The sequence below is a fragment of the Alosa pseudoharengus genome, unplaced genomic scaffold, assembly GCF_046254945.1.
Source record: "Alosa pseudoharengus isolate Yale_2024_CS ecotype anadromous, Long Island Sound unplaced genomic scaffold, YU_APseudo_1.1 YU_APseudo_1.1_scf_23, whole genome shotgun sequence".
In the NCBI taxonomy this organism is placed as follows: domain Eukaryota; kingdom Metazoa; phylum Chordata; class Actinopteri; order Clupeiformes; family Clupeidae; genus Alosa; species Alosa pseudoharengus.
In genome coordinates, this window is record NW_027468685.1 from 819,283 (window position 1) to 830,218 (window position 10,936).

General features: G+C 40.8%; 1 long non-coding RNA gene across 1 annotated transcript; it reads right to left on the reverse strand.

The window, feature by feature from the left end:
- Positions 1-803: 803 nt before the first annotated feature.
- Positions 804-2,821, reverse strand: LOC143140027 (uncharacterized). Its single transcript, XR_012990511.1, has 3 exons — positions 2,786-2,821; positions 1,441-1,506; positions 804-869 (listed from the first exon to the last, which is right to left on the reverse strand). It is a non-coding gene; the product is annotated as an uncharacterized LOC143140027 (long non-coding RNA).
- Between the last annotated feature and the right edge of the window lie 8,115 nt (positions 2,822-10,936).

Below are 10,936 nucleotides of genomic sequence, written 5' to 3' on the forward strand. Positions count from 1 at the left end.
CGCAAAGCATGGTCATAGTCATCAACGTGAATAAATCCAGTGTAAGATTCAGCAAAGTTTATTGCAAAATCACAATTCCACACTTCATATTGCCTAGGTAATTCAGACACAGCAATGTAACCCCTTCCATGGTCTCTTATTTTACCCTGTGCGCTCATTGACCTGTATAGAACAGTTCCCTTAATCAAAACATCATCAAGATCTCCAGTTTCCCAGCTCCACACGTTCTTCATCTTGGACTTCAAAACAGCTGTCAAACTGATGGCACCACACTGCTTGTTGCGCACATTTCCAAACCGTAAATGACCTTGATGAAAGGACCCCATCAGCACAGATCTCTCTGGAAAGTCATCAGATTGAGTCAAACAGGAACAATCATTAGTTGCAGTTTGTTCATTCACACAGTATGGAACTGAATTTTCATAAGAGGCATTAGACTTTGGTAGAGAGTCAGAGAGAGTGAGTGGAGAGTTTGGCATATAGTCAGCATATTTGTCTGCCAAAGGGTTTGGCAAAGGGTTTGACACCAGATTTTGAACCAGATTTGAAACCAGATTTGAAACGAGGTTCGACGAAAGGTTCGGCAAAGGGTTCGGCAAAGGGTTTGTCATGTTTTCAGAATGTGATTGAAGGTCAGCGTCAGCATGAGACTTAGAGAGAGGTTGAGAGTCAGAGAGAGTGAGAGGAGATTTTGGCATTTCGTTGGAGTTTTTGTATGAATCTTTGTTTGGAAGTTTGTTTGGAAGTTTGTTTGGAAGTTTGTTTGGAAGTTCGTTTGGCAAGTTTTCAGAATATGTTTGGGCTTTTTCACGAGGACGCCCAACCTCGTCACAGGACCCCTTCGCCACCGGGGACCTCCTGCTCGGCACCTGTAACACAGAAAACCTATCATAAATGACCAAGTCTAACATACCATACTTCTTCCAACAACTTCATTATTAAAGCAACTAATATACACATACTTTCAGGACAGTAATATATATGTATTTAGATCATAAATATTCAGCAACTTCTTAAAGGAGACAACCGGCGAGTTTTCACAGACCCCTGTTTCTCAAGGTCACCGAGTACCATTGATACAAAACAATATCAAAACAATCAGTTTAACCTAGCTCAAGTTGCTATAACCAGCAGCTAACGGTAAAAACGATTGCTTTCATTTTGGTTCGTACCAACAGTACTTGGTGACCTCAAGAAATGTAGATCTATGTGAGAACTCGCTGGATTTCTCCTTTAACTTATACTCCTTTAACAAATACATTCAAAATGTAAGTGGCATATTTTAAGCAAACATAAAAACTACTGTAAATAAGAATTGGGAGAAACATATCAAATGTGTTCACTGTTCAACATTACATGTTTCCTATTAAACATACATGTTTCCTATTAAACACACAATCATAATACATCAGGACATATAGTAAAGCTCAACAGCCTGACCTCAGTGGACCTCAAGTCAGCCTCTCTCTTCTTGGCCGCCCTGGACCGCTTGCTTGGACACGGCATCTGCAAAACACACAGAAAACACATCAGAAATCTCATACAGTTAGCACTAATACTTTAATCAGTTCTGATAAACAGGCAATAACAATGTACATATTTACATCATAAAGACACTTTACCTTCTGAACTTAAGACAGGGCTCTACATTCAAAAAAAAAATTCCAGGAGCACTTGCGCGCCCAAGTTAAAAGATTTAAGAGCACAGAAAAAAAATCTGGTTGCACAGTTGGTTCTGTACTTAACTTACACATAATGTAACATTGCACTGCAGCTAACAGTTAAACATGCCAGTACACCAATTGCGAAGAATAAAAATGACTGACATACCTGCCTACTTTATTTTCAATCCGTTCTATTTTTCTGCATTTTGTTAATGTAAAATATAATGCATTGGCATAGCCCATTTGCATTTAGCCTGTATATCAAGTATCTTGCCAAATGTAGTTTATTTATTTGTGAATCCAAATATGCCTATGGTGACCTATCTGACTGCATACTGCCCACTACTACTACTAAAACCAGGACTAACGCCAATTTTCTCTTCCACAAAAACCAACATAGTCTAATCAAGGATATTTATATTTTTTTGAAATATTTGCCTTGATGGGGGCAGTAGGCAAATGTTACTTTCGTTTTGCACTTCCTGCTAGGGTAGGCCACAAGTACCATGAAATGGAACCTATTGCACACATTTACAGCTACACCCTAGTTAGGCATACACATTCTTGACCTAAAGTACAAAGCATACGAGACAGGAATAAAACTAATCCAAGCTCAGGATGAGCAACTACGTGAGCATCTCTGTCCAAAGCCCAGCAACCCACTTCAACCTGCATCCCAGTATACAAATCAGACTATTAACCAAATGTTAAGATTAACTTACAATACAGCAGTAATGTTTCCCTCTACAACTCTTAAATCCTCCTTCCTTGCTTTCATATGCATGCCACACCACATTCATCCATAACCCAAATAATACCACACATCACCACTGAGAACTACTGCAGGAGTCCCTGCAGTGATTCTCATGACTTTCTACTCTGAGGCCATAGAAATTACTCTGAATCAGCACATATCAGTGTAATATACTATTTTTTCTGTTCAGAACTATAAGGCATTTCAATGCTATACACAAGGCCGAGCACAGCTGTAATTATTCCAGATAAACAAATGGCATATTTTTTACTAGCATTACGGTTTTACATTTTGCAGGCAATGCAGCATAAAAGTTTCAATTTCCCTAGAAGTTGTACATAAAAGCCCTGAAACATTTAACACTTACCTTCAATTAACTTGCTCAAAAAGGAATCCACAATCTGGAAAACATTTAACATATATAGTTTAGGAAAGATACAAACTTAGCATTTACAATTACATAGATATGTACTTTGAGCTTACAAACGAGTGATTTTGCTTGTAACTGTAAAAGAGTATTTTAGCCGTAACCTACGTATTCATAGTTATGATTTTAGCAGCCTCGGTCACATTCCACCCAAACAAGACCAATTTAACCTAGGATAACTTCACATCCTCTATTTAAGATCAATTAAATTACTTAATTTGTTAAGAATTGTACATAGTTACCTGCCTTTACACACGGTGTACATGAAACGGAGCCATACATTTGTTTAATGCTTAATCAACTCGTACGGGTTTGCTATGTTCTCCCTTCAGCTATAGCAGCTAGCTGCTAGAAGTCTGTCTCTGATTTAGCAGAGAATGTCTAAATGGGCTCTGCTAACATTAAGGTTAACTTGCATTCCAAACGGCTTTCAAGATCAGACATGACTCCAAAACTCAACTAAGGTTATAGTACCGAAAAACGTTTTCCAACACAGTTATTCAAAATGAGTTCAGTTAACGTTACCACAAAGTTAATTGCTCACAATCAAACGTGCCTAACAACGTTAGCCTGCATCATGGCGTGAAGCATCATGCCAGCATGATGTAAACTTAATTCGAGATACAACGTATTTCATGAGATAACGGCCAGTTCTCAACACATTGCCTGCTTCCATAGGATATGTTTTATGTAACGTTAGGCTATTGAAGTTACTAATTCATTTTTACACAATCGCTACCTTTCCTGTATGCCTAACTTTAACGTTAACGTTTGTCGTTCATAGTGTGACACTAAAACGTTAGCTGCTAACACATTTAACAAAGGTGGCTCTCCAGATGCACCTCAGCTAGACATATTTTCATATTTTTGTGTGCCTATTCTGTTATAAGTAGCTCAAAACCAAATATACAGACACATCAATTCATTTTCTGGAGACGTTAACTTTGCGTCTTACCTCGACAGTTGTAGTCAGCTAAAAGAAAGATGGTAGATGTCACAGACGGGTTATTGGATGATACTCGTCACAATAAAAGTCCCTACTTCATTTGCCATTCTCGATATCAAAATATTTCCACACAGAACACAAAATACATTTGATGGAAAGGTTAGAGATTACAGGTGATAGGTTAAAAAACAAATATCACCATGAAACTTAACTACCATGAAACTTATTTACTATCATAAAAAACATCATTGTTGTATTGCAAGTTTTCTGAAATCTCATATCCAGACTCAGCAAATCAGGCAATATCTACATAAAATGTGGTAGGCCTAATTTGCATGATTAAAAAAAAAGAAATGTGAATAAAGGATGAAGTCAGAGAAAAATATTTGTATTTTATTGACATTACATAGGCTCCAACATTTGGTAACAGTCACACCATTATTGCACCCAACATATATCTGAAAACACATCTGATTGAAGCTTATGTTGTTTCACACATGGGGGTATTATATATAACTGGAGAGAGTGATTAAGTCCCACCCTCCATACAAATGAATGGCAGACACTAGGCTAATAAATCCGGCCAATTCATAGTCAACGCCATATTGAACACTGGGGCTCGGTTTCAGCGCCAGTCAGCTCTGACCACGCACCAAGTTCCAAAGCTGGAAATGACACATGGACCAACGTTAATTTTTATTCAATATTCTGTGAGAGTCATCTTCCAGTTCAGGGTGGCCATAATGCACATACCATGCTTGCCACGTAACAAGAAGAAAAACTTGCTAAACAGAAAGTGAGCTCATATCTCACTTTTCGCAACGCTTTCATGTATCAAAACCAAACTTAGTACATGTACCGCAGACCCCATCAGGAGGACGCTCAATAAATTTGGGGACCTTTGACCTCTAGGAGGCTCTGTAATTGACAAAAATGTATTTTGGCCAGTAGTTATGTGCATTATTCTGCAAAGGAAGTCAATGGCAGCCCATAGAACCATCTGGTAAAAAGTTATACAATGTTGCACACTGATTGGGGACAGTTCAATAATTAATTTCACTCAAGGGCTCTAGCGCCACCAACAGGCCAAATTTGGATGTGTGTTCACCACATGTTGTGTTGTCTGTGTTGATGTGTGTTGTCCTCTGTGTTTAAATCACAGCAAGTGTGATCATATCTCAGTCAATCTTTTATTTTTGATGTGAAACTGATGACAGCAAGTTACTTCCAGTTCATTATAATGCGTGCGTGCAAGGGTGGGGCGGAGTGGGACGGGCAGGGGCGATTGCGGCGGTGGGCTGGCTGAGGGAGGGTGCGGCGACACTCAGCCCTGGTTCAGCCCTACAAAATCAGCTATGTTTTGATGTGAAACTTGACCTTGTAACTCAGCCAATCTTGGTTTGTTTGCCATGGAACTCGCTGTGACTGCTTAATGCTATATGCCTGATGCCACGGCATTGAGTTGCATGGCAAATCTGGACTGCTGAACTGCCTGCTTGGCCCCCACATTGCTGCTTGCAGCTATATTTGGGGGCCAAGCAGCGAAGCTGCGCGGCAACCCATAGTGATTCTACCTTTTCTTATTATTATTATTATTATTACACATCTTTCCGCTGCCATTGAAGTCTATGGCAGCCCATAGAACCGTACAGTAAAAAGTTGTGAAATTTGGCACATTGATTCGGGACAGTATAAAAATGAGTTTGAGCTAGTTTTATGCCTGAACCACAGACAGTCTAGCGCCACCAATGTGTCAAAGTTGACATTGCATCCATGCAATTAACTTTTGAACCGTATGCCCGATTTTGAATGTCGTAACATATTTGGAAGCCTTGGATGAGGCTGAACTCAACGCACCCAATGACGTCAATTTCCGCCATGTTGGATCTTCCGCCATATTGTATTTCATCAAAAACACTTAAAAGTCATGAAAGTTCGCAAAGTTTGTCCGATTTTCACGAAACTTGACGCAGATGATCTACAGACCATGACTCATAAATGCATTGCTTTTTGGAACAATATTCAAAACCCGTTGCCTGTGACGACCAATCAAGTTTGGCGGCGAAGCCGCCAAACAGTAAGTGAAGTAATATCTCAGCAATACTTTCACGTATCAAAATCAAACTCAGTATAGGGTATCAAGACCCAATTAGGAGGAGGCTCAATAAATTTGATGACTTTTGACCTATAGGTGGCGCTATAATTAGCAAAATTATGTTTTAGCCTGTAACGGGTCATGTGTTTAGAATTAAAGCATATTAGTGATATCTGTTAATACCTTGAGAGGTCCTTAGGCCGAAACATGCCAACATGTGACGTCAACATAATTTATTCGACCGCCATATTGGATGTCATCAAAAACACTTAAAAGGCATCAAAGGTCAGAAAGTTTCTCCGATTTTCACGAAACTTGACGCAGATGATCGTCAGACCATGACTCATAAACGCATTGCTTTTTGGAGACATATTCAAAACCGGTTGCCTGAGACGACCAATCAAGTTTGGCGGCGAAGCCGCCAAACAGGAAGCGAAGTAATATCTCAGTAAAGCTTTAACGTATCAAAACCAAACTCAGTACATGGGGTCAGGACCCAATAAGGAGAAGGCTCAATAAATTTGATGACTTTTGACCTATAGGTGGCGCTATAATAAGCAAAATTACATTTTGGCCTGTAACGGGTGATGTGTTTGGAATTAAAACTTACTATTGGTGTCTGTTAATGTTAATGTTAATATACTAGTGATGTCTCTGGGAGGTCCTAAGGCTGACAGATGTGATTTTGTGATGTCAACATAATTGATCTGGCCGCCATATTGGATTTAATCAAAATCACTTAAAAGGCATCAAAGGTCACAAAGTTCATCCGATTTTCATGAAACTTGGTACAGATGATCTTCAGACCATGACTCACAAACGCATTGCTTTTTGGACCCATATTCAAAACCCATCGCCCGTCTTGACCAATCAAGTTTGGAAGTGAAGTGATCTCAGCAAGGCTTTTGCGTATCAACACCAAACTCAGTACAGGGTCTCAGGACCCAATTAGGAGGAGGCTCAATAAATTTGATGACTTTTGACCTATAGGTGGCGCTATAATCACAAGAAGTGGGCTCATATTTCAGCAATGCTTTCACATATTGAAACCAAACTTAGTATATGGACTTGGGACCTCATCCTGAGGACAGACAATAATTTTAGCAACGTTTGACCACTAGGGGTGCTATAATTTGCAACACTTTCTCGTATCGACACCAAACTTGGTACCTGGACTCGGGACCACATCCTGAATAAGGACAATACATTTAGTGACCTTTGACCACTAGGGGCGCTATAATTAGAAAAACTTTATCGTATCGACACCAAACTTGGTACATGGACTCGGGAACACATCCTGAAGACGCACAATATATTTAGTGAGCTTTGACCACTAGGGGTGCTACAATTATCAACACTTTCTTGTATCGACACCAAACTTGGTATGTGGACTTGTGACTACAACCTGACTACGCACAATAAATTTGGTGATGTTTGAGGTATGCATATGTGTGGGGGGTTATTGGGGTGTGTGGGGGAAGAAGTTTATCTGTGTATATGTGTGTGTGTGGGACAGGGGGGGTTAATTGGGTGTGTGTATAATGTAGCAACATTGGGTTGCCATGACAACTCCTGCTCAACTGCTTGGCCCCCTGATTGCTGCTTGCAGCTATATTTATTATTATTATTTAACATCTTTCCTCTGCCATTGGAGTCTATGGCAGCCTATAGAACCGTCTGGTAAAAAGTTGTGAAATTTGGCACACTGATTGGGGACAGTGCCATGATTAATTTCACCAAGTTTCATGTTGGCACCTTGACCGCTCTAGCGCCACCAACAGGCCAAAGTTGGACGTGCGTTCACGCACGTAACTTTTGACCCGTATGTCCGATTGTCACAAATGAGGTATCGTTGGAATCCTTGGACCAAGCCGAGTTCAACGCACCCTATGATGTCATTTTCCGCCATGATGGATTTTCCGCCATATTGGATTTTAGTGAAAGTGAAACTAAAACTTCACAGGTCACAAATTTTGTCCGATCGTCACCAAACTTGACTCACATGATCTTCAGACCAAGCCTCACAAAAGTTGTGGTGTTTTGTCTTCGGAACTATAACCGTTCACCCGTAATATCCAATCGAAATTTGCGGCGAAGCCGCCAAACAGGAAGTGAGCTCATATCTCAGCAACCCATTCATCTATCATAACCAAACTAAGTACTTAGACTCAGGACCCAATCAAGGGGACAATCAAAAAATCTGGTGACCTTTGACCTCTAGGGGGCGCTGTAATTTAGGAACATGCCTTTTAGCCTGTAGCTGCTGTTGTACTTAGAATTAAAACGCACTAGTGATGTCTGGTAATACTGTTGGAGTTCCTTAGGCCGACCCAAGCCAACTTGTGATGTCATCGTAATTGATTCGGCCGCCATATTGGATTTAATCAAAAACACGTACAATTTTTCGCAGGTCACAAATTTCAGCGGATCCTGACCAAAATTGGCAGAGACCATCTTCAGACCATGCCTGATGAGTGCATTGATTTCTGGAACAATTCAAAGAAGTATTGGCCTGTACCAGCCAATAGAAATTTGCGGCGAAGCCGCCAAACAGGATGTGATTTCATATCTCAGCAACGCTTTCAGGTATCAAAACCAAACTTAGTACATGTACCTCCGACCCCATCGGGAGGACGCTCAAGAAATTTGGTGACATTTGATCTCTAGGGGGCTCCATAATTGACAAAAATGCATTTTGGCCAGTAGTTGCTGATGCGCATTATTTTGCAATGGAAGTCAATGGCAGCCCATAGAACCGTCTGGTAAAAAGTTATACAATTTTGCACACTAATTGGGGACAGTCCAATAATTCATTTCACCAAGTTTCATGACGGCACCTTATGCGCTCTAGCGCCACCAACCGGCCAAAGTTGGATTTGTGTTCACGGACGTAACTTTTGACCTGTTGACCCGAATGGCAAAATGAGGTATCATTGGAATCCTTGGGCCAAGCCGAGTTCAACACACCCTATGACGTCAATTTTTGACCTCTCTGTTTAAATCACAGCAAGTGTGATCATATCTCAGTCAATCTTTTATTTTTGATGTGAAACTGATGACAGCAAGTTCCATCCAGTTCATTCTAAAGCGTGCGTGCAAGGGTGGGGCGGGGTGGGATGGGCAGGGGCGGTTGCGGCGGTGGGCTGGCTGGGGGAGGGGGTGGCGACACTCAGCCCTGGTTCAGCTCCACAAAATCAGTTTTGTTTTGATGTGAAACTTGACCTTGTAACTCAGCCAATCTTGGGTTGTATGGCATGGAACTTGCTGTGACTGCTTAAGGCTATATGTCTGATGCAACGGCATTGACTTACATGGCAAATCTGGCCTGCTGAACTGCCTGCTTGGCCCCCACATTGCTGCTTGCAGCTATATTGTTAAACATAGTTTTGGATTCAGTGGCAAGATTTCTTGATTGTACAGTGTCTGACTCTCAGTAATGTTTTAAAATGAGAGCTTCGTCAGCTGGCAGTAGGCTACTTTGTCGGTAGTCATGAGAAGTTCGCTTGCTAACAGAACATAAATATGCTGCCCAGAAACCTTGTGAATAGTTCAGATTTTTTTTACTACACTAACGAGGTTGAAATATAGACTTTGCCTACAGCATCTCCTTAACAGTAATGTTAACAAAATGACAGCATTCATATGACAAAGGAAAACGAATTCAGTCACTCAAGACTGTGCCACAGCAACCAGTGTAGGATACAGTCCTACCCAATAGGCCTACTCAAAGCAGATAGCGTTGTCTGACGGTCGAGTGGGTTAATGCACGTATTTCCAGAACAGGTCTGCAACTTTCAGGCAGTTCTGAGTTCGAATCTAGGCAGGAGCAGAGCCATATAAAGGCCTAGGCCTATTGTTATCATTTTTTGCAAGGTCTTGCTCCTGGCAATACTTGTTTATAAGACGTTTGGTGATTAATTGATAGCTGTTTTTGGGACACGTTAAACGTTCTTTATAATGAGCGCATCCGGGGAGTAAAACGACTGTTACGCGCTGTTACAACTGTAGGCTACAATAATTGCAATACAAAAATATGCGCGTGTTAGTTTAGTTAGTTTTGTGATGTTTTGCACTTTTGCCTCATGTGTTTTCAGGTTTGAGGGCTTTTTTGGCAAGATTGACCTTGGTTAGACTGCATATGTTATTTCTCCGTATGGAAAATAAAGTCAATTTTCGACACACGTCTGTTATTAATTCAATAACAAGTGTTGCTTGTTAAAACATGTGACTAGTGAAACTCAAATGATTTTAGAAATATTTAGCCAAAGCCAAAAAGTGTTAGAGAAGGAGAGACGCCGGTGCAGCTCAGATGTCTTCTTAATTTTCTTTATTCTTTAGTAAAAGGTGCAGAACATTATTAAACTTTGACTAACGTTTCGATGTTCGTTAGTCAAAAACATCGACACATCGAAATGTTAGTCAAAGTTTAATAATGTTCTGCACCTTTTACTAAAGAATAAAGAAAATTAAGAAGACATCTGAGCTGCACCGGCGTCTCTCCTTCTCTCTAAAATATCTGTCCTGGCCTGGTTGCAACGGATTGTGGCCAAACGACAGAAGCGCGGAGAACCCTCCTGTGTCTACCAAAAAGTGTTACGTTGTGCCCCGCGCTCCCCCACTGCTTGTGAAAGAAGGGGATGGGGGAGGGGGGCTTAACGTGAAAAAGCTTAATGTCACAAAACGGCAACGAGTCGTTTTAGGCTACAGGCCTTCATAATGGTAGGCTACAGGAAGTGGGGGGAGGGTATGGGATGACCAGAGCCGTCATCTATCGTCTTTCCAGGCACACAGCTCGTTATATAGCCTATCGACTGCCTTAACAGATAGGCTTTGCTCTTGGGTTTGGCCTTACAGCGAACTCAATGCTCTTGTTGCTTGCAGTTTGTTAAATAAAGCGATGCAGATTACATTATTTATTTCTGATTAATTGCGTCTTTTGATGTATTTTGCAACATTTGCTTGTTAGGCTGGGCTACTGTCAATGTCCTGTACAGGTCAATGTTCAACAATTGCTGGTGTAGGCCTAGGCTATTAATCAATTAGGGACTGT